At 38.5% G+C, this 6,000-nt stretch overlaps 1 long non-coding RNA gene across 1 annotated transcript; it reads right to left on the bottom strand.

Annotated features, from left to right (window-relative positions):
- Positions 1-2,484: 2,484 nt before the first annotated feature.
- Positions 2,485-5,921, bottom strand: LOC142601071 (uncharacterized). The gene is made up of 3 exons (XR_012834652.1): positions 5,842-5,921; positions 2,869-2,952; positions 2,485-2,674 (listed from the first exon to the last, which is right to left on the bottom strand). It is a non-coding gene; the product is annotated as an uncharacterized LOC142601071 (long non-coding RNA).
- Between the last annotated feature and the right edge of the window lie 79 nt (positions 5,922-6,000).

Below are 6,000 nucleotides of genomic sequence, written 5' to 3'. Positions count from 1 at the left end.
AACCCCACCTCTTTCAGCTCCTATTTTTCCCGGTGTCTCCCTCCTACTCAGCCTTACTATACACAGGAGCTGAGTGCCTTCTAAGCAAACCTATCAGTTACCTTTTCTTGGTGTGCATCACACTATGTCTTTGCCCTGCTTTTTGGTACTCACTACCACAAAATGATCATATGCATTCATGAGTAATTATACCTCACATCAACCAGGGTTCTGTCACAGGGAGACTGGTAATGTGCCAGCAAGAGAGGCAGCACACTTCAGTGGGGAGAGCACTAGAATTTGGAAGCCCCGATTTCTGCCACTAATGCTTTATGCAGTTTTATGTATAGCACGTACCAGTTTCCACATCAGTGAATTGGATTTTCTGGTATTTTATTTCCTCCTTAGAATATTTTGTGATCTTACAATTCGAAGTGCTAAACACAGCAAAAAAATGTAATCCTACTAACAATATTTTTATACTACCATTAGTTTTATCATTGTGGTTTTTCTTTAACTGGTTAAAGCCTACATATGGATAGAACTGGCTCAATGAGGATGATCATCCATAGTATAGACTTAAAATAAAGGTAATATCAATAGACTAAGAAGGCTAGATAATGTTGGATATTACGTAGTATGTCAAATTCTAAGAACGCATAAAATTAATATTTCTGAGCTTGAAAGATGGTCAATACAGAAGTGTCCTAAAGTGTCAATATTGGGACCAGTGTTTTTTAATGCATTACTAAGCCAGAAAAAGAAATGGACAGCAAGTTATTGAAAAATGATAGAAGGTTAAGTTATTTCAGCTAATAATTACCTGCAGAGGATTGTGAAATTCCCCCACTGTACTTAAAGTCATTGGAGATCTGGGCAGCATGATGGCAGATTAAATTAATCTTGGATAAGCAGGAAATATTGTACATTGATGTGATAAAAAAATCAAAGTCACTGACAGTCTCTAAACCCAGCAGCCAGCTACGCTAGTGGAGAAAGAAATGGAGGAGCCAGCACAACCAGTTTGGAAGGTAGATGATGAGCACAGTTAAAATTACTTTGGTTAGACATAGCATGAGGCAGATGTCTCCTCTGAGCTTGCATGCAAACAGGGTGTTTGGCGTCTTAAACTAGAGAGACAGAATAACCAAGAACATTTTATTTTATATGTTTTGTACAGTATAATACCCAGCTCATTCACACATTTTAACGAAACTGCTTTTTCACCTTTAAGAAATGTAGAACAGGAATCATGCTTAAAGTTGGGGGGGGGGGGGGGGGGGGGGGGGGGGGGGGGGGGGGGGGGGGGGGGGGGAATTAGGGTCCTGGCTGGATTCACAGGTAATTAAGAATATTTATGCTGGAAGGAAGCTGCTTGAAATATTTGTAGAGAAACTTAAAGGGAATATTTAAAATTTTGAAGGTTTCAATGAAAAAAATATCACTTTCTCCTTAACACAAACAGTTAAGAGGACAACAGAAAAAGAAATGGAGAAAAATATTAAGATAAGCAAGCATAAAGCTTGCAGTGCAGGGGAGAACTGTGGAAATGCCGCTGAAACTAAGGCAATTAATGTGATTTGTTTCCAATAGGAGCCAGACAGGTTGTTAACCAATAACTACAGTTGTAGTTAAGTAGTAAAGGTAATTGAACCCTACATTTCAACAATGCCAGCTAAGCCAACCAATTTCCCATTCAATGAGCACCAGCATTCAGTGGGCAAAAAGCAATTGGGGTACTTCTGTGCATTCTGATTTTATTCCCTCCCTCCCTCAGGCATTGTAAACTCTATTCCCAACAAGTTTGACCAATTGGCTTCAAAAAATCTTAGCAAAAACCTTCCTTGCTTGCCTTGTCTGTGCCTATGGAAGTCTGACAGGTCTCTCAGCTACAAATGGTCTCTGATATCTAGCCTACATACTACTTTCCACAGTAGCTGCCTGCCGTCCTCCATTCATGTCTTTAGTTACCTCCCTCTAGAGGGCTTGGTTCTCCTTCTTCAGCTCAGTCAGAGTGTTATTTTATTCCACGGGTTGCTTACTGAAATCAATGGCACTCATCACAGAAAGTTATTCTTTAACATAAATAGGAGAGGCAAGAGTGAATATGAAAAAAAATTATCTTTTTTTTTTCCCCTAAGAGAACAAAAAAAATGCCCTGGTTCTCATCTGTCCACATCAGAAATACATAGGAGCATTTGCCTCTCTGTTTCTTTGTCCTGAGGATAGCTATGGTTAAGTCATTTCTGTACTTGTGTGGAGATCTGTAAATTCAGTATTGGGCTCCAGGATTCCTACTCAGGAGAGTGTATAATACAGAAACCACTAGCATAGCAGAGTTTAAGCTTCGGTATTTTTTCTGAATGGAGGTAGCCTGCTGAATCACAGCCTTATATTAAGCATTTAACCTGTTGGCTGCCACTCTGTTATAAAACAAATTCAGACGCATGCTGGTAGAACAAGCTCCTTGAATCATCTAAGGAAAAGCTGCAATGACATTCTCTATTATGCTTCACAATAGGAGTTTCTCTTGTCTCATTTTGCTTTATTTAATTCCTCAAATCAGAAAGAGAAGGAAAAAAGAAGATAAATTACTTTTTTTTTCCTCAGGTTGACTGAGCTTCAGTGAATGTCAGGTCTGGTCTCTCTTGCTTTCCTTAGGATTGCCCAGATGGCTCCTTTGAAATGGATGTGTCTAATTTTAGAGCAAGAAAATGAAATAAAAAAATAGGGAGTCTAAAGCAAGGTGACTTTTTCCTGCAAGCTTTGATGTGTTAAAATTCTATGGCAACATTTCTCTCTCTTTCCCTTTGCTTGACTCTCTCACTCTCTTTTTTCCACAGAGATGCACGTGTGTTAACTTAAAATTAATGAAGCACAGAGATGTACCTGATGAAGGGAGACTGCTCTGTGGTTGGTTCAGCTCTTGGCATGTAAAAAACATATTTGCTTTATTGGTTTTCTGTGGCCAACCTGAGAAAAAAAAATATTAGAACCACAGTAATATCATATTAAACTGGAGTAATGGGCAACATGGCGCATGAATTTCAGGTTACCAAAGGGGCTGTCCATGGAAGTGAAAGAATGAGATACATGGAGTTTTTTCCTGTTATTAGAGCTGCATGTGTTTTGTTTGTTTGTTTGGTTTTTTGGATTAGTTGTGTTCTTGCTCTATATATGCTAATTTATAAATACTGAAGCTTATGATGTATCCAAATGGCCTGACAATTCACATTGACTTCAGACACAGAAAACTTTCCCAAATTCTTACATTGTAATTTTTCAGACAAATGGTATATTCCATTTTGGAATGACTTAAAAATTTTGTCCAAACTGAAACTGATAGATGGACAAGCAGATACATTGACAGGTAGATAACTAGAGCTTTACAAGTAGGATGAAAATTATTAATTTATTCTCATTGAATATATAAGTATCTCAAGACTAAAACTAATCACTGCAGTTTTGCTGTGTAACTCAGATTTCTTCTGTTTAATACAACACAAAGTGGTATGCACAAAGAAAATAATGAAGTATTTTAAAAGTAAAAAGCTGCATAATTAGAGCTAAAGAGCTGAAACTACTGCAGACAAAGAATACAGATTTCCAGTGAGCTTGAGATAAATCTTTAACATCTTTGACCTTCTTCTTAGGTTACTGCAGAATATCTGGCAATGGTGCTTTGCAATTGCATGCACAGTGCTGTAGATAATTTATTGTTCAGTTTGTACAGTCCTTTGTAATAAAAAAATCAGCCTTCAAAAGCAGGGTCTATTGTGTTGGTTAGGTAAAGCCTAAGAGAAAAATGGGAGATTACACATATGACAGGAAAGTAAACCAGTTTTGCATTTGTCTGTCATGTCTGTCATCCAAAGAATAAGATCTTCACAGCAAAATCTTTTAAGGTCTTCTAAATTTTTACAGTGTGAAATACTTAGCAGAGTTTTCAAAGCAATAAATAATGAGTTTATAGCAAAAAGTGCTTAGATTGTGTCTGCTCCTATAAACCTGGCTCATTTGGGAGCTTGATGAAGTTCAACAGGCAAAGAAAGGAGCTCAGGCGATGTCTCATATTACTGAGTTGTTTGTGCTATTAATTGAAATAAAACAGTACTACCAAAGGTTTCTCTGTTCTGTCTTCAGTATCCTGGTATATTAATTTTCTGCAGTCCTCTTCATTAAAACAAAGATACGTTACAGTAGATGAACATTTTTCTCTGTGTTACTTTGAAAGAGAACGATACAAGCTATTGCTGGAACTGATTGAGTCTTACTGCCTCTGGCCTTACTGGTGTAAAGGGACAGCTAAAGCGTGGACTTAAGGCCAAATTGACCACCACTTTGTCATTGCCATCAAGAACATCATTATCTTGCATTTTCACGTTCTTTCTTTCCTTGAGATGGAAACCAAGGTTCATGTTTTTCTTTAGGTACTGTAGCAAAGTTCAGTGTAGTGGGTCTTTGAAGTCCTGACAATGCATATTTTAAAAACCTTTTGACAGAGGAGTACCTCAGCACCATTTATCTACAGAGTATTTTCCACATATTGTGTTGAATAAATGATTCTTTTCGAGTAAGAAGAGGGAGGCAGCAATGTACACTTTGCTGTTAACAGCCGTGGCATTGGACAGGTAAACCAAGTAAAGGTCCTGCTCCCAGGACTCTGATTTCATAGAGTCATAGAATCATTTAGGTTGGAAAAGGCCTTTAAGATCAAGTCCAACCGTTAACCTGGCACTGCCAAGCCCACCACTAAACCATGTCCCTAAGTACCACATCTACGCATCTTTTAAATACCTCCAGGGATGGTGACTCAACCACTTCTCCGGGCAGCCTATTCCAGTGCTTGACAATGCTTTCAGTGAATAAATTTTTCCTAACATCCAATCTAAACCTCTCCTGGTGCAACTTGAGGCCATTTCGTCTTGTCCTATGAGGACTTATCTTGTGGAAAAGACAAACCCTTTGCTTCTACTAGTTTCATTAGCAAATTCAGTAAATGCTGTCTTTGTCTAATTGTCTCTATATAAAAGACATACATCTTGGAATAAATATTTACATAGAAATATCATCTAGCTATGCTTCTAGAGAGCAAGCTATTTTTAATAAACTGGAGTTGTGATGAGACTTGGGAGTATTAATATGCATAATATTACAGTGAGGCCCACTTACAAGAATGACCTGAATTATGTATTTGTAATTCAATGTCCCAAGCTTTTTAATGTACTCTTGAGGATAATTGCAGCTTCAGTACAACTGATGCTAACTACAGTGAGTATGGAATTTTTATTTTCCATTTTTTGCCTAGATTTCTCCGTCAGAGATTCTTTGTATTTCAGATGCTAGCTATGACTCTCCCAGACCTCCCCAGTGTACCCCTATTGCAAACTGAATTTCTCTATCCCAGCTCATACATTTAAAAAGCACAGAAAATAACTTGAAGAAAGCTTCCTGTTGGGGAATGTGGTGGAAAAGTGTCAACAGATAGTGATTGTTGCAGCAGGAGTTATAGAACAGAAAAGCTAGCACAAAAGAGCCCAGCAGCTGAGCTGAGATGCAATAGTGTTGTGAGGAACAGAGCTAGATCCATATCCATCACTTATACAGAGAAACCAAAGCTCTGGATTCCGCCAGCATCCTTGTAAGTACCAAAACAAGACACAGATTCGCAAGGCTCCCAGAAGTCCTCAGTTTCCATTTTTATGTTGAGGATTAGATGTTCCAAGGAGCAGAGTAGCATAGTTAGTATAGCCTTTGGCACCTGGACTGAAATGTAGCTAGGCAAATGAATGTTCTCACCTCTGCTCTCTTCCACCTTCACAGCCTACAGCCCTGAGGTACTTGCTCTGCCTGCACATTCACCAGGGACATCTTGAAGCCTGTGGACCCAACAGGACCTCGGAGCTTCTGACAATCCAGCTGCCAAAGACATCTGCAAAGCCCGTTTAGAAAGTCTGATCCTACTGTTCTTACCAATATTCTATGAGCATGCTACAAGAAGGTACTCCTTTGTAAAAGTAT

The sequence above is a fragment of the Balearica regulorum genome, chromosome 3 (genome assembly GCF_011004875.1).
Source record: "Balearica regulorum gibbericeps isolate bBalReg1 chromosome 3, bBalReg1.pri, whole genome shotgun sequence".
Classification (NCBI taxonomy): domain Eukaryota; kingdom Metazoa; phylum Chordata; class Aves; order Gruiformes; family Gruidae; genus Balearica; species Balearica regulorum.
The sequence above is the reverse complement of the archived record's forward strand: the minus strand, read 5'-3'. Positions and strand labels throughout refer to the sequence as shown.